Here is a 24,288-nt window from a genome sequence, read left to right on the forward strand (position 1 = left end):
TAATTTATTGGGTACCATGGGGTTTATACTTGCCTGACGTGTAGCCATCCGTCACCGTCAGTGACGTCACCTCCCTCCACATAATGACTACCTACACCCTTGACTCTTTCCCCCTCTGTACGATCCTACCTTCCTCCCCCCCCGCACCTCCTCGGCCTCCTCGATCCCCCCGCCGGGTGTCTCAGCGCTCTGAGAACCGTACACCCTTCTCCGCAACTTACTTCGCAACTCCTCGCGCGGCCAACTAGCGTATTCGTTTAATTATACTTCCTGGTTTACCGGGATATCACTGGCTCTTATGATTTTACAATATTACTTGCTTGTATCGCGGGCAAGGTGATAAGTAATGCGGGTGCGAGTCTAACGATAGTGGCGCACCAACACTCGCGACTTTTATTACGCGATTAGCGTTCACTGATATATTTCCGTCTGTGAGAAATTTACCCGTGAGAAGATGTAGGGAACGTTAAATTTTATTTTCATCCATACTAATGACGATCACGGCAGATTTGTTTTTTTCATTTTCTTTAAAGGTATATCTTGCTCCTGATTTTCCCTAAAATAATTTTCTCAATTTTCATTTATTTATGGCTGTACACGTATAATTCGCCCTTTCCATCCTTCTCGATTTAAATTTACATTTGAAAAGTGCAAAAGGTACAAATTGAAATAATTATTGCAATCAATCTTGTAGATGAATAAAAAGATGCGACATAGTTTTCATAATCGGCAAAATTCATAAGCATGACCTCGGCTCGTACATTACCGCAGCGAGAAAGAATGGATGAACGATTGGATGGTCGAACAGAAAGAGCGAGCACAAATCATTTGATAAAGCGGTAAGTAGAAAAAATTGTCCGAAAATTCGAGCGGAAGACGCGCGAAAGGGAGAACGTCATCTCGGAGGACTCGGGCAATAACGATTTTTCACGGGAGCAAAATCGTGGAGAAGCCCTCGTATATTCTCCGTGCGGCAGAAGTTCGTTCGTCTGACGGACAGCGTCGAGTAAGACGGGATGACGTGAGGCCGCGATACGTCAAGCCTCTTCCTCCCACTCGACCTTCTACCCGCGCGCCTCTCTCACCTCCTTCGATTTCACGTACACGTAGCGCGAGCGCGAGAGATACGCGACGATGTAGCAGTGTTGGTAACGCGGCGGTGGCGATAGTGGTGGTACCATCGCAGTCACCAGAGGCGCCTTCTGATGGCTGGCAGAGATGACGAGTTGGTCCAGAGCTAGATATGCTCGTCACGTTCCCGGCTCCTGAGAGGCACGACGACGACGAAGGTGGGAGAAGGAGGAGGCAGCGGTGGAGAGCGCGACGTGGTAGCAGCGGCGATGATGGTAGTGGTGGAAGCTGAGGGTGCGAGTGGAAGTGACGTTGACGGGCGTTTGTCACTGTCCTCGGCAAATAATATCCAGCGCAGCCCGCTATACTCACCCCATCACCTCCGCAAACCTCCGCAAACCTCCGCAAACCTCCGCAAACCTTCCTCAGGACGAGCGGCTCGTAGTGAAAGTCGCGCGTGTGTTATTCGCGAGTGCGAGCGCGCTGGTGTTTGTGCCGGCTTCGTATTATGCATTTCTATAGATACGTACTCTCCTCACACCACTGTTATGTGAGGGATGGTCGTTCGCTGTACATTTTCTCGTTCAACGCACTCACCCCGCTGCGCGGACTTGCTTTATACCCTCGGCGCTACTTTGCGCGACTACCTTCCCATCTTCGCCACCCTCGTCATCGAGCTTCGCGCTTCGATGGCTGCGACGGGAGTACGGGAGGAGCTACAATTTATCGGTGGCCATTGGCAACTCCTTAATTAAATTCAGGATCGCAGATAGAACGAGGGAAATGGATTGTATTGATACTCGCCGCGACACAGAGGAAAAAGAATCTTTCGCGCGGCATATCGTTTCAACGGACTATAAATATTCACAATGATTTTACGTTTCATCACATGGCCCAAAAACTCGTCCATCATGACAACCAGATACGCGCTGTTGTCTCGCGAAACATTCTCTCTCGTAGCACTATTACTATAATAATATTAAAGATGATGGATACATATTAATAATCGTTAACATCAGCCGAACATCAGCTGCTTACCATATGTCATGTCGGTACACGCTCTTAGCCATGTGGCACAAAATCAATAGCGTGCAACGACTAAAAATGGTAATGAATTAAAAATTAGCATCATGAAAAATGAAACTTGGCTAATTGTCGGAAGGCTCGATTTCCTATTCCCATGGAGAAGGATAATTAGTGGAACTTATTCGACCTGTCGGAACAGACAGGTTCTGTGCGAAGGAGGGTGACGGGTTCAACACAGTGAAGGGGTCGTCGAAACAGAAAGAGGCAAGGGTGGAGGTCTTGGCGACAGCCGTCAATCGATTGTCAACCGGATCAACCGACCAACCTAACTTTAGAAGCTCTTCTTCGTATATACGCAACCAGTCATCTCTTGCTTGTTTTTTCCTTCTTATTCTTTTCTTTCATGTAGGTGATATTTTCAAAAATGACGAAAAGCGGATATATTGAATGATGGTGATGATGTATTTTTTTATAGATAATCAACGCATTCAAAATTGTATTCGTTAAAGAATCAATCTACTTGAAGCTGCTCGACAAACAATGTATTCTATTCGAAATGTTTTTCTATTTTATTTTCCTTTCTTTAACTTTATAATGTCAAAAGAAATTGTATAGACAAGAAAACTAACGGAAATCGTTAATGTCCAACAAATTGTAAATGAATCAATTCATTATATATATCTATATATACCATTTATGTATATTGCTCCATATATTTTCTTATATATATTGTATCTATATACAATAAAACAAAATCATAATTATATCATTTAAAGCTCTTTTCTTCCTCTCTTAATTGATTTTGCATATACAAGCTTGTACGCGAAACAAACGACTCCAATTACAATTTATCGAATAATAACGATTGAATAATTTCATCTGACATGAGATTATAAAATCTCTTTCCGTCATAAAGAGCTACAGTCCGTTAGCTTCTTTCTTTTACAAAATATATACATATATTTGAGAACAGGCTTTTCTTGAATTTATATCGAAAAAATATACATGCTTATATGTATTTATTTCTAGTCCTAAAATTTTCAAATTACGTACAGAGTTCACATGCCATTGTATGCCGTAATGAACTACAATGACGCATAGAATGCGCGTATAGTTCACATTGCAAAGGGGTGGAAACATGAAGGGGAAATTTAATTGAGCGTTCAAAACCGCGGTGTGTTCAATTTGCTTCGATTAACGTCTCTTCTCTCGCGCTGTGGGAGCATCGCGGGTTTAAAACGGAAACGGCAAAGGGGAAAGACGAGTGTTCCTGGACGGACAAAAGGAAGGATAGAGGAAGAAGAAGAGAGGGAAGCCGGAGGGGATGCAATCAGTCTCGAACGCCAAGTGACGAGCCGTCCTTCGGAATGACGACTGGACATGGAGCGTCCCTATCTTCTCTTCCTGATCCATCCTTTTCAAGGCTCACCTTTGCCCACCTCCGCTTCAACAACTCTAGACATCCCCCTTTTCTCTCCATCGCGCCGATCGAGCTTGATAGGTATGGAAGCGAGAGCCAATACGTACAATATACACCAACACTTGCGTCGCGATCGAGGGGGGAGAGAGAGTTGTAGGAGTAGGCACCCTCCTAGCAGCCTTTCCGGACTCTCCCCACCGTCGATATCAAGACTGCCGTCCGACAGATCAATGCTGTGAGCGGCGACGACGCCTGGGCGTCCACCGTCGTCTCCTCAAACGGACGGATGGACATGGACGGACCCTCGAAAATCGGCTGACGGTTTTGCAGGACCTAACATAGATTGCTTCCAAAGAACCATTGTGCGTACTCGAAGCTGCTCGAGAATCAAGCTGTATTGTAGCAATTGATTAAGGGCCAAAGCTAGTTTATCGAAACAAACTTGTTACTCGTTGTAAAATAAAACATGTCAAATTAATTACTATTCGCGACTGTCAATCGCATTGGTAATCGACGGTATAATTTATAACTTTTTTGCCAGATGAGATTATTTTGTACTTAATTTCAACAAACGTTTCTTTCATTATTGGAAAATGATTACAATATTGGCCTTTAATAAATAAAGTAACAAATTTCATCCATACAGACGTTAAAATTATGACTTACAAATTACTTTCTAGTCAAGCTTTTAATGTAATTAGATTTTTTAATTCTTTCCACGATAATATATGCAAGAGACTAGGTAGCGACGAAATATTCTATAGTTGTAAAATTATGTAAAAATATGTAAAGGCAAGTCGAGAAAGCGACGGTAGAGTTTATACCAGCGTCAAACGCAAGTTTGAGAGAAAAACATAATGTTTTAAAAGAATCGATAAACAGCAATATCTGTTGCTCCCGAAAACGTTCTTCGGAGGAGCGAGTTGACGGACGAATGAAACCACACCCGTAAGCTTCATTGCATATTCAGCGAGCGGAACCTTCCGGGCAAGAGGATTTTGTCTTGAACTTCGCACGGAGCAAGATCCGGATGTGGGAAGGACGGCAAGGTGTCAACGCGGCGAGAGAAGAAGGGGCGACACGAGCCATTGGACTTCGGGAAGGAGTCGGTCCTTTCACGGGACTTTAGAATATCGTTCTGCGGCGGTTTATTGGTTTTGTTTCCGGTGAATCCCTAGGGTCTGCCGCGTGGCGGAAAGGGAAGGGGGAGGAGAAGGCGAGACGTTGAAGCGCGGCGAGCGTGATTACAAGGGTGGTGATGCGGTGACGCCGAGTTATTCGAGAGTAAAGCGGAAAAGCTGGAAGAGGGAATTCGGCCTGGAAAGACGTACGTATGTAACTACACCGGTCCCTCCTTCACCGGGCGGACGAGACACGCATTCCTCGCGTTTTCCGGAGTGTCCACTCGAGCGGATCGTCCGGGAGAAGAGTGAAACGCGATAAAACTAATCTCGGCCGAGTGCAAAGAGAGTCTCTCTCTCTCTCTCTCCTTATATCTGCGCGCGGTCCTTCCCTTCTTCTCCTACGTTTCTCTAGATTCGACCAAACGACGACGCCAACGACGGCGTAAATAGATGCCAACGGGATCGAGAGAGGAATACGGGGACTCGGTGGCGGCAAATTGACACGCGCGACCGACTATCCCGATCGTATAAATGCGACAACAAAACGCAAACTAACTTGAAGCTCTCGCGGTTGCGAGAGGACGTACGTCGAGCCAATACGTGATTTCCGACTGGCGTCTCAATGGACGTCAGAATCACTTCTCTGCCAGTCATCCGTAACGAAGGACGTACATTCGCAGATACTGAATATCCTACACGTGTAATGCAACAGAGTTCGCGCTAATCTCCATAACGCACAATCGAGAGCTCCGTAATATAGACGCAAACCTCGAATGGATGAACGGGGCCGGCTTTGAACGCTTGGCACGGTTTATCCCAAGATCGTGCTTGTCGATGAAAGGCTCGTCGTACGTAAAGCGAATCGCGAATTATCTTTACCGCTAAGTTGATAACGAGATTCTGTTACGCTCTTATTCAATCGAGATAATCCGTTTGTCTTTCATAAACACCGCACGTTTGATTAATACACGTCTCTCTCGACAATGGCGTTAAACGTCACGCGTTTTAATCAACTTTAAGAACGTTAAAAAACGATCGTTAATAGTTTCCAACTGCAGATGCGCGAGAATTTTTCAGTACAAAGGCGCAACAAAAATGGCGCATTGTCTCGGCCAAGAGAAAAGAAGGAATGAAAAGGCAATAGGGAGGAAAAAGGCGAGGAAAAAGGAAGAGGAAAAGAGGAAGAAAGAGTTCAAAGCGATCGCTTAAAGGATCGATTAAAGCATCCGTCGAAGACAGTGTCGAAACGCTTCGGTCCGACAATTTGAAGGAAGCTCGACGGCGACGATCCAAAGGTCCGAGGCCGGGGCCAGGGGTGTGGTACGCGAAGGGTAAACGTGAGTTTGCAGTAACGAAAGAGAGAAAGCCCCGGACGTCTCGATATGCGTGCACGCGAGAAGCGTGTACGTGTGTGCGCGCGCGCGCGCGCGAGTATATTCGACGGAGGCGAAGAGAGAAACGAGCGAGATCTGAAGCGGGAGAGAGCGAGAGGTCGGCTGTTTCATCTGTCACCTGCAGACGCCGCCTTCCTTTCCGTCATCGTCCCTCTCACCCGACCGGCAGCCATCCCCTCCCCCTCCCCCTCCCCCGCCGACCCCCTTTAATAATAACAACAATAGAGCCGGGCTAGCGGCGGTCGGTCGCCGTCGTGGCATGTGGACCGGGGGTGGACGTCAGCGAGAAGGGGTCAGGAGGAGACGGGGAAGGAGCGGTGTCGGTGGTAGGGTATGGGTCACAAGACGGCCGTGTCACGTCCGCTTCCAGCCTCAATCCTCCTCCCCGACAGGTCCACCCCGCGTGTCAACCTCGTCCAGGGGCGTAGAGTCCTCTCTTCCGTCTCAGGTACATCTCGCGCGTTCGCGAATGCGCGTATTCCAAGATTCGATATCTCTTTTCCATCTGGCTCTGTATGCGCGTGTCGTATATTTTTCTTTCTCTCCCGTCGCATTAATATACATCATTTATTAGAAAACAATCTAGGTATATAGACGGAAGAGAAAGAGAACGAGAGAGAGAGAGAGAGAGAGAGAGAGAGAGAGAGAGAGAGAGAGAGAGAGAGAGAGAGAGAGAGAGAGAGAGAGAGAGAGAGAGAGAGACAGGGCGTAAAATAAATGTTTATATATAATCTAGCGAATATAAATTTATAGAAAATAGATGGAAAAATGGGAATGTCGAGCGAAACCTACACAATTTTTCCGGAAGCAGTCGCAAAGACCGATCCGTCCCTGACTTCATCTAGCCCCACCTTTTACTAACGTCCGTCCGTCGGCTCGTCTCCCCACCCCGCCTTTCGCGACCCTTATTACACGTCGCGGCTCAACTTCATCAGAGGGATGTCGCACCACTCTCACGAGTACGAGCATTAACCTACACACGCAAGTTCCGTCACGTGTACGTGCACGCTACGTGGCAATGCTAATGTCCAGGAATGCAACCGTGTACGTAGATGCATCTGCAGTATTTCGCGATAATGGCGCACCACGAGTACGAAATGCCTCGTGCAATGTAATTATAATTTTACAATAAATAAGTATATAAATAAATATGGAAATAAACAAGGAAATAAATAATTAAATAAATAAATATATATATATATATATATATATATATATATATATATTTATGTGTATATATATGTGTGTGTGTGTGTGTATTTAATTTGCAATGTGTACACGTAATTTATTGCAAAAATACAATACAATAATAAAACTATGTTGGAAAACTCTTGTAAAAAATATAAAATACTAAGAGAATTATATAAAACAACGAATAACGTTTCCTCTCAAGTCATATAATAATAATAGATGTGATTCGTCGTATATATTATAATATCTACGTGCAAAATTGTAAGGATAAAGTACGTGTTGAACAAGTACGATGTATGCGATGAATAGGAATTTTTTACTTAATTACGAGTGATTATGCGCTTATAGACAATCAAACGGCGTCGCACGAAATACTTTTTGTCAGGAACTTGGTAATTTCGCGCATGAGTCACGGGAGCGTGTCCGGACCATTAATCGTTGGTAATTTCATTCAATTTAATTACCTGGTCGACGCGCTCAAACCGAACGAGGCATTAAACCGTCCATACCGAACGTAGTGTTTGCATTTTAATACGCGGGACTGATGTCCTCGGTTCGCGTAACACTTTCGCGTTATCTGATAATAGGCGCGTAACGAACGCGTCTCTACATCGGTTAACGGCTAATAATTAGAATCGTATCTACGGTACAGGGCATTTTTTGCACGTTACTCGTGAATTAGTTCGGTTATCGCAAATTATTTACATCTCGCAAAATTGTTTTATCCTAAAGAAAAAGATCGAGCAAATCAAATACGATCGGATTACTCTGGACAAGACTTCATCTCTCGTAATAAAGCCCGAATACGAGAATGAAGAGAGAATAGAAATCAAAAGAAAAAATAAAATCCCATGGAAATCTCACGATAAGCCATGTTAATTACAATTATATAAAATTTCGCTCGAAACAGATCGCCTGTATTCAACTGGTACATTATGCAATCTTGCTGTATTGAATGATTCAAAGGCTTTGACGGACAATAGATTCCGTATTACCGATGCGTCGTGAAAATCCGGAATTTCACCGTCGATAATTTTTTTCCCGATCGATAGGTCGATACAAAACCGAAATAATTTGATAAATGCACGGGCCATTGCGCGTAATGACAGCCTCTCGCTGCGTTTCGCCGCGGGCGTCGCACTCCGCGCTCTTTCCCCCTCTCGACGTTTTTTTATTTTTTTTCGCCCAAAAGGTAATCCAATCGAGAACGATGATTGAATTATTAATTGAATGACGCGCGTGGCTGGGGTCACACGCGTGCTGCCGCGCCGTCGACCCCTCTCTCTCTCTCTCTCTCTCTCTCTCGCAACGATGAGACGATTGCTCATCGCGAATAATTCGTCGGGCTTGTGCAGGTAGTGCCTTTTAATGCGTCTCGAAAAATGTATCGACAACCGATAAACCGACAGAATTAAATTTCTCCTCTTTCCCGTGCTTTTACTGCAGCAACCAGCAGTAGCAACAGCAACAGCAATAGCAACGGTAGCGGTGGCAGCGCGCCAAAAAGGCGGGGATGCGCGCGTACGCGAAAATAGATTTCGTTTTAAATTCCCGGCTGTACGCACGATTTTCAATTAAAAATTTATCAGCACACCCGACGAACGTATTCGATATTTCTTTCGCATTGTTATAATAATTATGACAATATGCGTCCGCGCATCGGACGGATCGGGTAACACGCGTATCGGACAAGCCGAACAAAGTGCCCCTCCTCCCTTCCACGCCCGGGGTATCTGCCCGTCAACGTGAAATTCGCTGTAATCCCCGCAAGCTCCCGGTTCGCGTCGCTCAAGCGGATTCTCTTTTGGATCGACTTTGGAATTAACGTTCCTGGGACGAAACACGGGGCGAGAGCGAGAAGGAAAAAAAGATGGTCATCTAGAGATGGTAGGCCGCGACGGGGGCTTTGTCTCGATCTCGACTCGTCGACGACGGCCTTGAATGATCTCGCCCTCGGAAATTTGATCGACACCGGTCAAACGGGTAGACCGGACTTCAAACGCGAGCGCCCCTGCCGCCCTCCTCCCCCCTCTCTTCCGAGTTTTGTTCGAGTGGTCGGACGTTGGTTGGAAGTCCGTTTCACGCGACGGACAGAGACAAGACGAGGTTGAAGAAGTGGCAGCGATCCCGTCTACCAGGGAATAGTCGGGAGACGGGCGCGGCGGAGTAACTCGGAAAGTGTCAGAACGATAATCTGACGCTGGCAACGTGATGGACAGAACGAACGGTCCACTTCGTCCTCGGCTCTCTCGCGTCTTCTCCCGTCATTCTTTTCCTTCTTCGTCTCCTTCTGTCTCCGCGTCTCGATTAATGCGAGACACATCGGGCTGTATTAAATGCTACCCGCGTTCTCACCAGCCAAACGTGCGCGCGTCTCCCTCGCGTTGCGTAAATAGACGTCAAATTTTTATATATCTAACCTTGTATATAGAAAAATATACATATCGTTTTGCAACAGACAATTATATTTTATTAAAATTTCAGATATATATGGGAAAATAATACTATAAAAATGATACATTTTTAGATGAAGGAAATATTTGATATTAAAGTCGCTCCCTATCGTTGTAATTTTCGCAAAAATTAACGTTATAATCGCCACGATAAAAAATAAAAATTCGATAAGAATCGCTTCTCGGGGAGGCGCTAATTTTTAACTTCTTTATATCACGCCGCTCAAGCGAGAAACGAGGATTAAGTAGTAAGTTTATAGTCCAATCCGCGAGATAGAGTGTGCATACGCGAAATGTAAATAGGAGCGACAGGATAATAATGAATGCTCGTAGAATAGTAATGAGGCAGATGCAGTGATAAAGAGAAGATAAGAAACGGAGAAAGTACGTACGCACGTATCTCAGGGCGACGTGTACATGAGTTACAAAGCAGAGGCGATCAATAATGCTCTTTTATAAAACGTACAGCGTGTGACTTAAAAGAGAATTTAGACGTTGATTTAAGCACGCGGCTAACGTGATTTATCGCCGGCGCTGGTTCCGCAATGCACGACCCGTAACATTTATTGTTCTTCTCCGAGCGTACGTACGTACGTACGTACGTACCGCCTTTTTTCCTCCTTTCCAGAAATTGAAAAAGAATGCGCGACTGGGGAGAAGACATGGGAGAAACAAAATCGGAGACCATCGCAATCCTGAGAGAAACCTTTCGTTCCGACGTCGTTCCGGCCTGACGCGACTGTCGCGAGAGAGATCAGGATTTATCCGCAAAGAGAAGACAGTTTTGCTCGCATGCGTAACGTATAATTCAAACGTAAGCGAGTGCTAGGAGAGAAAAATCCGAGAGACGTAATATTCAATAATTGCGACGACTGTTTGTTGACAACATTAACGCGAACACATGTTTCGCTTCGACATCAACGATTCGATGATCTCGCGTTCGATGGACGCTCCCATTCGAAACGATTTTATGCATCGATACATCATTTCACGTATAAACGAAAAGCTCCGGAGAGGAGAAGCAGAAGGAAATTTGTCGAGAATTATATATACGATATACAAGAGCGCTATGCGATCTCGACCAATGGTCCCCTATTTCCGAATATTAATTCCAATCTCGTCACTCGGAGTCATCGTCTGCCGCTCCGATGTGAGACGAAAGCCAGGTGCATCGAGACGGATCGAGGCCGTCGCGACGAGGATGTTAATTGCGACACGGCAGGAGCGAGGTCTCATCTTCGATGGCTTCTTCTTCTTCTTCTCGTTCCCCGCTTCGATTCGCCGATTGATTCCGACAGACGTAATTAGACTGCATGTATAATCGAAATAATTTACACCGGTTGGCTCGCGTTTGACGCTTGTCTGTCTCGTAGTCGAGGAAATTGCGCGTTGGATAGATCAAGGTGATACTGCTGTGCAATTTTTCTAATTACAGCGAAGCAACGAGGGAAAGAAATATACCGTCGCATCGCGTGGTAAGTGCAATTAATTCACGTTACATTCGCGCAAGATGATTCATGGCTGACAACAAAGCTAGATGGTAATCCTTCAGGAATCGTGTCACGAGTAATAGTAAGTTTGACATTCGTGCACGTATCAAAAAACGCTAAATATCATTGTGAGCTCAACTTTATAACAAGGATCGACACGATCGTGAAGGATCTTTCTATTTTCACGGACGCGTTAGTCTGACACGTATATGACATAAGTCTCTCATTTGGAATATTAATGCGAAACTCTAGCTTGGTATAAGCTTATTATTTATAGAATCAGAAGCGAGTACAATGACCCGCGGTGCACATTGTACCAACGTCAAGGTATCAAAACGACGGTTTACGACAAAGAAAGCAAGGTACTCGCGGTGACTCGCGTCATCTTCCAACATTAGCGTAGATTCGATAACTCTTTCCACTTTACAAGGACAAATGTCTACGACGCGAGGGAACCACCTGCACACTTTCGGCGGCAAGTACGGAGACCCCATCGTGCCTCCTTTTCAAACGGGCTCACCTGGAATCACCAACAGCGATAAGATCTAACGAAATCGGTTGTCCCGCGGGGAATTAAAAATGAGCGTGGAACGCCCGCTGGCAGGTGGAGGAGGACCGCATTATCCGGCTCATCCTTATCACGGGACCTCGCATAAATCGCAGTTGGGACACGCGAGCGTCGTGGCCGAGGATTGCGATCGCGAGTCTTGCTCGATCCCCGACTCGAAAGGTCTAGCATCTCCAAGGGCGGATTCACACGAAAAGTAATGAAATATAAGCTTTGGACTTGCAACGAGAAAGTCGATATATTGAATCATTTCGTTTGGCAATGTTCAATCGACGTTTTCAAAGAATACATATTTCGCAGAAACGTGTTTTCACTAACGTGATCGATATATACAATTCTAATCCCCGCTCCTGATTTTCCGCACTTTCGTTCGGAGAATCTTTGCTATGCACGAAAGACTTGAAAGACCGATGAATTTTTCCCCTGCCCGAAGAAGAGAGCGCAGTCAGTTATTAACCCGGGCGCCCGCCGGAACGACCCGGCATCGCTCAATCGCCCGCCTTGGCGTCTTTCTCGACTCGTCGCCGATCGTTTCTCTTCTCTCTAAATATCCCCTCTTTCAAAACGATATAGCGATTCCCGGTAACGAGTTTATAAAGGCAGTCGTCGGATTTCTTTGAAAATAAACCCTACCCGCCATCGTCCGCATATTCGCTGAATAAAAATTTGCAATTGCGCGAATAACGGCTGTTTAATGAATCATCTTTGATTCCATTCGAAGACTGGATTAAAGACAATGATATTTATACGAGAATTTTTGTAAAGTTAATTTTTGTTGTTTCGCATGAAGAGATTGTCAAATTCGCTAAGAGATGCAAATTGTATTACAATCATGTGAAATTATTATGTGAAATAACACAAGTAAATACACAACTTTTCGTATAATATACAATATACCAAAAATTATACGATAATAAAATATACTTTTTATATATTGTGATAAGATATTCTATACAATTCGCGATACGAAGAAGTATATAAATAAGCTTCCCACATTTAAAAAGATGTATTCTCTTTCCTGTTATGGAGAATTAACGAAATGTGTAAACCATGTGTAAACACACAGATACATGTAATAAATGCATGTACATAGATATATGCGGAAATCACATCGCTAATGTAATGAGCTAACCATACACAATTTAAGATCCCCAAGAACATTACCATGTGTATATCATATAAACCCATCATCGCGAAGAACATAATTCTGCTTTTATTCCAATTAACGTCGCGCTTAACTGCCTGCTACGAAAGAGAATCTCACTTTAGCTCCTTCGATCTTTGCAAACAAATTATTATGATATTTATTTTATAACTGTTTTTCTTGAAACACGACAGAATTTTATCTTGTATAATTGACAAGTCGGTGACTGCGCGAGCAGGAATTAAACTCGTAGACAATGCAAAAGGAAAAAAACAATTGTCTATGCACGTGTTATTCATACAAATAAAAATTGTGAGATAAATGTCATCTCAATTTATAAGAAAATTGCAAATTATTTTTAAAACAGACTGCATCATTTGAATTTTATTTTATCCTAGCATACAGGAATCTCGAAGTTGTCTCAATTTCAAGAGAAAGAGAATTTTCTACATCTCAAAAAGTTAAAAAAATGATCAAAACTGTTAATTATACCGAGCCCGAATGCACTTATGACGTATCGATACGAAAGGACGACCTTTAAGAAACAAGCATATCGCGAACACAAGGATAAGGCTCATTGGTTGATCCACGAAGCTCATGCCGCGGCTTTCACGCGATCGCCATATTCACCCGGTCCTCCTACGACTGTCGACAGAAATAAACGATACGTCTGGCAATAAATATCATGGTATTATAATTAAGCTAGCGGCAAGAGAATATAGTATATAGGCAACGTGCGCGGGACACGCGAGAGTTGGAAAGCAAATAGTTAAGTCTCTCGTTCAGTGATCTCTGATTCAACGTCACCAAGACACGAAACACGGAAAATATATGTATGTATCGATAACCTTGAGAAACTTGATAATTTACTTCTTTGGCGGAAAATAAAGAGAATTTATCTACTCAAAACTAAGCTGAAACATGCAAAAATAAATATCATTTATGTACCTATAATTTACAAATAATCTAAAATTAAAGCTTGATTATTTATTTTTACATAAAAAGTACAAGTGTATAAAATTATACTTTCTCGCTTATCGATTAGGCAAGATTTAGAAAATGTGCAAGATTTATAAAAAAAGTCCATTTATAAGCTTCAATCTGCTAAATCGCTTCAATCTCTAACGCTACAATATGATACGATCGAATCATCATTTATGTATCGAATTAATTTACAAAAGATCGAGTCGCATAATTATCGAATATAAAACGGTTTGATTTGTTTAGTCTGCCGTGCGAGGAGATGGAATAACGGAATGCATCAACGTCACTCAAGAAAGGCATTGATTCATTGTGCAGCGACGAAGAGACGCGGTCTGGACGCAGGCCGAGGAATTTAAATCGGTCCGTGTATTTACCATCGCGCGCTAATTTAGAGGCAAACGCGCAAAGTCGTGTTTTGTCAAGCCCGAAATTCATCGACGACACGAAGCGATCGTAGCGTCTCACGCATCGCGTCTCACGCACACCGACATATACTAGTCACATATCGCACGTGCATTCACTCCCGGTGCGTTCACATCGCCTGTCATGCCGCGGTGAAGAGCGGAGCGAGCGGTATAAGAGAGCGGAATGAATCGCTGCCACTCAAGGAGCAGCCGTCGGATGCGGCGGATGGACTGACAAGGCCGAGTTGGAACGTCGTGACGTTGAAGACGCGATGCTGATATACGCGTCCACTACCGAGATGCGCGCAGCCAGCCGCGCTCGACAAGCATCCCGTCATTCCCGCGAGCCCATCGCGAAGGAACCCCCTCCCCCCCCGCCTGCCCCTCTCACTCGCTCTCTCTCTCTCTCTCTCTTCTCCGCTTCTTCTTTTATCTATATAGAGCGCGCACACACGTACACTCTTCCTGGTCCTCGCGCGGGCAACACGAGGATACACATATTTATTCTACACGTACGTGCACGGATAATCTTGCGGCATTTAAAAATATATCTTTTAGAATCCTATTTCTACGGGAATTTACGTAAACGATATTTTGCGCAGACGCTAAAATTAAAGTCTATAAATTACTTTTTGCGAATTCTTTTCCATTATGATAAGTCACACGCAAAAGCAAATTAATTTGGTAAAAGAATGTTTGTTTCGCGGCAAGCAAAATCAAAGATATAATCGAGATTTAACGCAAATTACGAAAGTTACATTAATAAGTATGCCGTCTACTTTTGAGATTATCCATATTATCAATAGTCTTAATGCTAGTAGAAATGTAATACGCGGCGAATAATCGTCTCGTGTCTCTTTTATATAAAATCATCTCGGCGAGGATCTTGCTTTCTCTCGTGTTAAAGAAAACGACGTAATGAAAGTGTCCTCGATAAATTTCCCAATCTACAGCGTGCGCGACACACGCATGTGACCTTGTCGGTCCGTCAGAGTGCAACATTGGCTTTTCGAGTGGCAGCAACCGATTCTGCTCGACTATGTTGCTCGCCTGAGCGCTTACATCGTGTCAGATGAAACGACGATAAGTGAATGTTCTGTCGATGCATATGCACATGAGTTGTCGGCACTTACAATCGTACATACTTATTCGACGAGAAGCTTAAAGTATGCGTGCGCGATATTAACGAGCGTCCCCCCGTGAGATCATTGCGATATTTTATTCGTCATCGCATTACATATTCAAATTTTCTTTTTCTTAAATTTTGTGTTCGCATATTTCTTGGCCGATATTTTTTACTTTATTATTATTGTACTCTTGCACTTATCGAATTTATCGTGTTAATTTCAAATTTGTTATTCCGTGTATAAATATATATTATAATAAATAATATATATAATTCATTAAATATCAAGTTAATGTACGTGAATTTATAATATTAAACGTCTTCTTGTAATAGTATTGATGTTACAAAATTGTAATACGATAATAATCGCATTACATATTCATTTTCCCTCTTCTGAATTTTATATTCATATATTTTTTAATTATGATAGTTTATTATTGTACGCACTTGGATTTATCATATTTGTTTCAAATTTATTACACATGTTATATGTATATATTTTTCTTGAAAAAAATATAACGATTCAAGTATCAAGTTATTGCACGAGAATTCGTAATATTAAACTCTTTCTTGTAATAGGGTGTTTGGTGTTATAAAATTGTTGAATTTTTGATTATAAAATTGTAATAGGATAATAATCGCATTATTCAAGTTTTCCTTTTTTTGAATTTACTTGGATTCTTATATATTTGCTTTAAATTTATTATTCTATGAATAAACGTACATAAATAATTGATTCAATATCAAGTTTTCGCATGCGAATTGTAATATTAACTGCTTTCTTATTGATGTTATAAGACTGTAATACGATAATTGTGAACTTTCGACCAAAGACTTTCCGATAATACATTACAACGTTTAATTGTAGTCGCGGGATGAGAAAATCAATCGTGCGTGAAAAGTCGCACGCGTTTAGGCGATTTTTACGCTTTACCGATATAAATGGCGATTTTCCCGCTTGCGCGCTCACTCGAGCGTGGTGGCGCGGCACTTCGCCTCGGGTTAATATCGTTACGATATTTAGTTTTTCTCGCATTATTAACCGAGAGAGTAATTCTCCGTCTTATGTAACTTCGCAATATGGCAGATTCCTCCCGGAGAGAACCCGTCTCCGGTCTCCATTAAGGTCGACGAGGCAACACGGACAGCGCGAGGCGCGCGGGCCAGCAATTGCGATAGCTCTCAAAGTTTCAATTCCGACAGCCGGGAATGCAAACGCTCGGCAAACGTCTCGTGTAAATAAGTGCACGCGAACGGACACTCGGCAATGAATTATCCGGCGCGCCCTGGCGATTACTTACAAATCGTTCGCACATTAATTTCCACCAATGACTAATTCTCGATGTGCATATTAAGCAATATATAGGAGCGTGTCGCTCACGGACATTGTGTGATTTCGCATTAAACACAAGATCATTATGCTCGAATAAATGAACGATATATCATTGTCGTCCCGAGACATACGTCGGGCGCGCTCGTCGGGAGATGACGTTGTTAATCAATCAACCGCCGCGAGAGATCGCGATCTAAGCGATCGCCGGTACTAAAAGACGAGGACAGCCAGTTCCTTGGACGCGCGGCCTAATTACCCGCTCAAGCCGAGCGCGAAGCGAGCGAGGAGAGAAGACCGAGAAATCCGCGCTACTCTCGTCAGCCTCGTCGTCGTCGCGACTCCATCGAACCACCCCCGCCGCCAACCGACTAATATTTCGTTCTTTTGTTACGTTTCGCGGCAATTCGCCCGCCCGCCACCCGCTTGTGCAACGAATTTCGGGCTGATTATTCGGGGCGGCAGAGTGACGTTGGTCGGCTGGATTAAAATGTTCCGCTGACTAGAACGAGGGTGAAGATGCAGCGGATATCGGGGGGTCTATTTTGCTTCTTCCTTCGCTCCTTCCTGCTTTCTTTCCGAAATCGTTGGGTTGGACGTTGCATTTTGTTTCATTTATTGCGATTCTATCGATGCATCGGGCCTGTTGTAAAGGTATGGTGTAATTATCGTTATTAAATAAAAAATTTAATAAATGTGGAAAAGTTGAAACGACTCGATGAATCTTGAAAAATTTAATCAAAAAGACCGCAATATTGCGCGCTATAAATATATCTAGATTCTAAATAAAAAAAATATGTAGAGAAACGCATCTTTTTTTGCGACAACAATATCGTGAGCAACAGCTAATGAGATTTGACTCTCTATGTTATAATCAAAGATGTCACGCGGCACGCAACAAATGTCGCTCCGTAAAAGGAGAGTCGTTTCTTGTTCCATAATAATAATAAAAATTCATGCGACGCTTTATGATCATCATAAAATATAGAAAGAAAACGGATATACGCAAATTACAAGACAGTCAATTGATCACCTTTGCGCAATCGTTAATCATATTACGATAATTATGTAAAATAATACTTGAGTATTGCGGTAGAAATCTAAACGTTCGCGTATATTGGATGTTACAATAGAAATTCAATTACGTGGATATAAGTGCGTAAATTGCACGATGTAAATCGTTTTATAATCTTGTTTCGTTCCTCAAAGATTGTATCACAAAGAATGAAATAAATATTATTATACATTGGCGATTGTCGCTGATAAGAACAAGTTCTTGATCAGCTATACATATTTGATTAAAATAAATAAATGGATGATTGTAAAAAATCTGTATGCAGAATATGTTTACATTACAGCAAAAGACTTTGACTCGGAATGTATAAATAAATAATTTATTCATTTTCACGCATTCATTGTGCAAAAGAACAATGCTGAAAAAGGGCCAAAATTTGCCTGTAAAGGGATTGTAGGAAATCGATATATCTTTATGTTTTTGAACCTGCTGAACTCGAAAGTGAAGCTTAAAATTGTCCAAACACCGGGGAAAATTGTAAAAATGCAATTTTTTTTTACAGAAAAGCCACGTTTTGCGGCAAATGTTTTTTAATGAACAAGTGGCAATTGTAAACGAAAAATTTACAGGCAAATTTTGACCCTTTTTCAGCATTGTTCTTTCCTCCGCACGTCCATTTTTTGCGCAAACGTCATTCGCCAACGTCAAACTTGTACAAAGGTACGCGAATGATACGTATAACGTTAACTCGATGACTATCGCTTCTCTAAAGATCTCTTAGCGCATCTTTCGACCGAGCAAGAGCAACTAGCGCGATAAAGAGGCGATCGCGAGCGGAAGAAGTATAGCCGCTCCTGAAAGACGGCGGGACGACGAGAGTAGGCCGTTAGCGCGTTTTACGGCGGCATTAAGCTTCTCTTAAATGACGCACGCAAAGTGTTCCTGCCCCATCTACCTTTGGTCCGGGATGCTAACCGTTCTGGTCCACCCACCTACCCGCCAAGAAGCTGCTTCCTGTCGTGCAAAATCACCTTTTCACCCAGTCACTTCACACCCGTCCTCCTTCTTCTCCCGTGTTCCTCCTTCTTACGACTTTTAATATCTATCTGTCCACGCGCATAGATTTAAACCGGCTATCTTTTCAGCGAGATAATGCATATTTTTATCATTAAAACTGTCACGTGTTAAAATATAATTGTCACTCTATAGATGGCAAACACAAGATAATTTTTTTAAGAAATTTTTAGTAAATTCTTTCAGTTTTTAAATGATGTAAAGTGACGAGAGAGAGAATTGGTATTTAATCATCTTTGAATCTTTGGCTTCAATAATTATAATTTTGAATTGTAAAACATGCAAACACATAATATAATTTATGTGTACAACATAATTGAATACCTCTATAACAGGTTAACTATAAGATAATAATAGTTTACATGTAGAAAATGTTATTATCTATGTCTTTAAGTATAATTCAGTACAATCGCTTGAAATAAAAAAAATCAATCGAATCGAGGGTATAATAGCTCTATTAAATAATACTAATTGACTACTTACAATTTAAAAAATAGCAGAATCATACCGCTCAATAATTATTGATTATATATGCACGACAAGACTAATTGACAAGACTAATCGACATATCGAGAATAAATTAAGAAAATACAAAAACAAATCGACACATTTTCTTCTATTAAGCCTATATGAAATCTATAAATCTGATTGATGTAAATCTTGCTTATTGTCAAATGTCTTGTATTCCCGTTTGTTTTCCTTCTGCATGAGATACATGTTATTAGGCGGTCAATAACGTATACTTTGCGAATCTAATTGGAAGCTTGCCACCTGTAGACGAAAAAAGACTTTCCGGAAAATTCGAGTGACGTAGACGCTGAGGGGTGCTCGAACGGTCAGATTGTAAAAGTGGATCGAGAATACCTGCGACAGAGATCAGACATTGGCGTCGCGCGCGCTTGTATGTGTACGTACGAAAAGGATACGCGCGCACGGAGTACACGAAGAGCCGCGGCAGGGCACATAAGTCCATCCCCAGGGTAGGCGGCCGCGTCGGGCTCGAGTATTGACAGATATTTAAATGAATATTCCTCGGCTGTTGGAGGTCCTCTTTGAAATCAAAGCAGAAGGTACAACGGTTCATTTAGACGTGCGCCGATATCCCCCGCCGACCCATGGATACAGAATTTCACTTGTCACGTCGTCCACGGGTTATCGCCCAGCGAGACGATCGCAGGCCAAGGGTGGTACGGGAAGGGTAGTCTTTCGACGGGGGCTGTGTGTTGGTCGCACGCGCGCACGCACGCGGTCTCGTACCTTCTCCCGTTTCCGCTCACGATGCACATTTTTCGCCATCTTATTGCGAGCTTGTATATGCCGTTTAAATTTCTAACGATCGACTTGAAATATCTTATTCTTTGGAATCATGTTCGGTGAAATGTCTTTTATAAATAAACGAGAATAATACATATATAATTAAATTGCCGAATAAATTGTATAGTGAATCACGACAAATGTCAAGAAAGCAATTCATTTAATACAGTTTAAATTATACAGAATTAAATTACATTATGACCTGTAATGGGTAGAGGCAATTATAAATTCGTAGAAAATAATCATATATGCGTGCAGCAAAATTTATCGAACGAGGTAAATCGTTAAACTGATGATAAGTTAATAGTGATAAGTTGAAATGCGGGCTTGACATTTGAAAAAAAATATAAAATAGCGAAAAGTAAAATCGCCATCAATGACGCGAAATTAGAATTAATGGGCCTCATATAAAGTGAAAGCGCGGTTGCACCATTCGGATATGTTTAAGTTGGGCCTGCAGCTGTCGAGTAGAAAGATTTACATCAACGGAAATATAAATTATTATGCGAGATTGACAACGATTTCCCAGGAAAAACCTCTACTGCGGGTCTATTAATTTATCTTCGCTTTAATGTAAAGGAGTAAAAATATATTTTCCTTGCTGGGGCAAAGCGCAAAGATATGACATTAAACGATGGTGTGTTTTTTACTATCGTTATTGTTGCTCAATATTATTAAAATAATAATATGTATTATTATCAATATATTATTTATAGAAATGATAACTATTATTTTATTCAAAGCTACTGCGTGCGCTAAAATAAACGTCAAACTGCAAATGAAACGATCTTTTTCAAGCAAAGCAGAGCTCGCATGTTTTTTTTTCTGCCGAAAATCACGGGAAAAAGATTCATACTCCAGTACCAACCGATGACTGATAACCCCAATCGGTTGCGGTGTGATAGCAAAGAGGAATTTCCGTGCTCGGTAAATGTACCATAATCGAGCGATGAACACGGCTGCCATATATTTTTTTTTTCCAGGCGATGAGAGCCTGGGGCGAGCACGTGGCAATAAATCCCGACTTGCGTCGCTAATTTTCACGGAGTTGTCGCATGTACGTACACAAAGTGTACCTATACGCGTATGCGGTTGTGTGGGTTAGGCAGGTGCATCGTTACCCGCTAGAATACATGGACGAGGATATACGCGATGGAATCGTAGTATACCTGGAACGACACCGGTACTATTTCCGAACCGGCCGATCGTGTCCTTGTAACTTTTATCGGAGCGACTACGATGACACGTTTCGCGCAAAATTTATTGCCGCCGCCGACGACGGTTGTATCTCGATTGTGGGACGCGGAGCCAGGTACGAGTGGCCTTTTCAAGTACCTTCTGATGTATTTCGCTGATTAAAGCACGTTAATTTTCTGCCGCGAGACGCGTTTTTACGACAACACGGTGCGGGCCTCCGTAAAATTATTAACCATTAAATGCGTGCGCGCCGGGAGATCTCTCAAGAAAGTTGATACGCCTCGTAAATTCCTCGGCGCCCGTTTCATTTTAATATGTTTCGCTCGATGATTATTATTATTCTAAATACATCGCGCGCGCATTCGACGTATTTCTTAAAAAGAATTGCTCGGAATTGCAAAGTAATTAATATTCAAGCGGACCGAGGACGAGAGAATAAGAAGGAAGGAAAACACATTGCGGCAAAAACAATTTCACAAGTTGCAATTTGATCGGAGAAGGTTAAAAGAAGCTGCTCTTAAAAGCAGATATATATTTACGCAGAAATAATTTTGCGGATGATATTTTGATCGTTAAAAAAACGCACTTTATTTCGAAAATTAAGTATCGTAATGCCGCAAATCGCGAAATATATTGCGCAATAACACAAGTGTTATAAAGCTGCGCAATTATTCCCGTCTCTCGAATTTGTGAATTTCAATTAAAACGAATCTTCACCGCGGAGATTCCAGTAAAGGTGTGATTTATTCTTAATTGCCTTTCAATGTAAATGTTCCTTCATTTCCATCGCTCCATCGATCGGTCGATCGTCATTACGAGCCAAAGACAATGATATTTTCGTTAAGCGTGTTTTGCAACGAATACTTTCCAAAAGCTTTTCAAAGACTGCGAAGAAAATCTCTTTACAAAGTTCATCTGCAGAGAATTTCTTCGTGAGCTGCATTTACAAAGAGTTCAACTGCGAGGTACATTAGTCGAGATTATATCCGGCAAAGGAAGTCGACCAACTTTCGAAGACACTGTTGCAACTAAATCTCTTCGAATCTGACGACATCCAAAGATGTCGAACTTGCGCGGAGTCAGCGACAAATGTACCAAACGCAACATGGTGGATCGTAAAGCGAAAAATATAATAGCACGGTCGAATGTTTTATCGCGAATAAAATATAAGATTTGCATCTCGTTTAAATGCGTGGATTGGAAACAAGAGTTAACCAAAATTTTTTCATTCAAAATACAAGAGATTTCGACGAAAACATCCGATATGTTCCATCATGCTACTGTGCATACGTAATACACAACGTGCTTTCAGAAGAAATATTTTTATTATAAATAAATTTATTATGGACACAAGATTATTTATCACGGAATATCATATTATATATAATTAATCGAATGATGAAGAAATGAAAGACATACAAACTATCTCGGTAATAAATTTAAAATTAACACAGACATTGTTTTTTTACATTTTATACATGTATCAAAATATAATAACAAATGTAAAAAAAACATGAATCTTATCCTTATAATACATTTCATAAAAATAAGCTGAAGATGAAAATAATCATATGTGTATGCATATGTGTAATGTGTATATGTCAAGATAGTCTCAAAATTTTAATACTGATATATTCCCCAAATTTATTCCTCTCTCGCAATCGTTTTAAATTAATTCATGATAATTCGACATGGATTTTCGACAAGGATTTTCGGTCGCGATTTGAGAAATCGGAGTTGATTACTCCCATTTCAAGATAAATGGATCAAGAAAAGTCAGCCGGTTATCACTTTGCGGCTCCATTTCGAGACAACGCTCAGGCGACGTAATGAGTTACGGCGTCACGTTGGATTTGCAAGTGAGACACGTCAACCAGTTGCTTAGTTTGGATTGTCGTTGCCTTTGAGCGGCCGAATAACGCTTTCGATTTATAATGTTATTAATTTTCTTTTGTCTTACTAATTACTTTCTTATGCAGGTATTCAAACAGAAAGTAAAAATTCTTTTTAAAACCACTAACTTTTACACAGGCATGTATACGCGCGCGTATGTCGAATTTACAAGTAAAATAACTTGCCAATTGATATTTATTTGTCCTGTGTTCTTTCCAAATATCTTAGATTCAAATTTATCTTATTTAATTGTTATATTTTCTGCTTTTCTGCTTGATTAATATATTTTTATATATTATTATCAATAAAATTATATATATTTAAATATATATAAATGTATATAAATGTGTATATGTGATGAATAGATATATATATAAATATATAAAATAGATTTAAGTGAATTGTAAAAAAATTATATACATGTGCGAAAAAGCAAGAGAGAATTTAATTGATATTTATTATTGATACGTAAATCAATATTCGAATAATCAATTGATTGATACGTCGATACTTGTAAGAAATAAAATATCTTGTGTTATAGATACACGAATTTAATACAAAGAGGCAAGATACGTTGAGAGCAGATATCTATCAAACGATCGAATGACGCAGCAATATGTTTTTTTAGAGATACTACCAACACGTTATATGTATAATTCTATAAACTTGTCTGCCAAAGTAAAGAGATAATGACAAGCTAAAAGTATATTATCTAATAATCGTTGTAAACTTATGGCGTATCCATGTCGTACAATAGAATCGACAAAAAGATGCAAATCATTATCTTAATTAGGCTTTGGAGAATAAATCGCAAATGTAAATTTGTAAAGCCCGTAACAAAGCTTATCCGATGGCATTCGTAATGAAATGTAATGTTTGTTGTACCATGAGATGTCGTTTGTACAATGCGAGCCCGAGTTGAAAGCCATGTAAACAATTTTTGAGAATATTACATTCTACGATATCTAATACTTGTATATTACGATTTTTATATTTTTCTCGACTTAATCGCAACATTAATTAATCATATATTCGTTGATTAGGAATACGAAAATAAATGTCTCGCATCG

At 41.4% G+C, this 24,288-nt stretch overlaps 1 protein-coding gene across 3 annotated transcripts in view; it reads right to left on the minus strand.

Annotated features, from left to right (window-relative positions):
• Positions 1-24,288, minus strand: part of LOC105257726 (protein tiptop) — a 142,709-nt gene that overhangs the window by 22,815 nt on the left and 95,606 nt on the right. The window lies entirely within an intron of this gene.

The sequence above is a fragment of the Camponotus floridanus genome, unplaced genomic scaffold (assembly GCF_003227725.1).
Source record: "Camponotus floridanus strain SB8 unplaced genomic scaffold, Cflo_v7.5 scaffold38, whole genome shotgun sequence".
NCBI lineage: Eukaryota > Metazoa > Arthropoda > Insecta > Hymenoptera > Formicidae > Camponotus > Camponotus floridanus.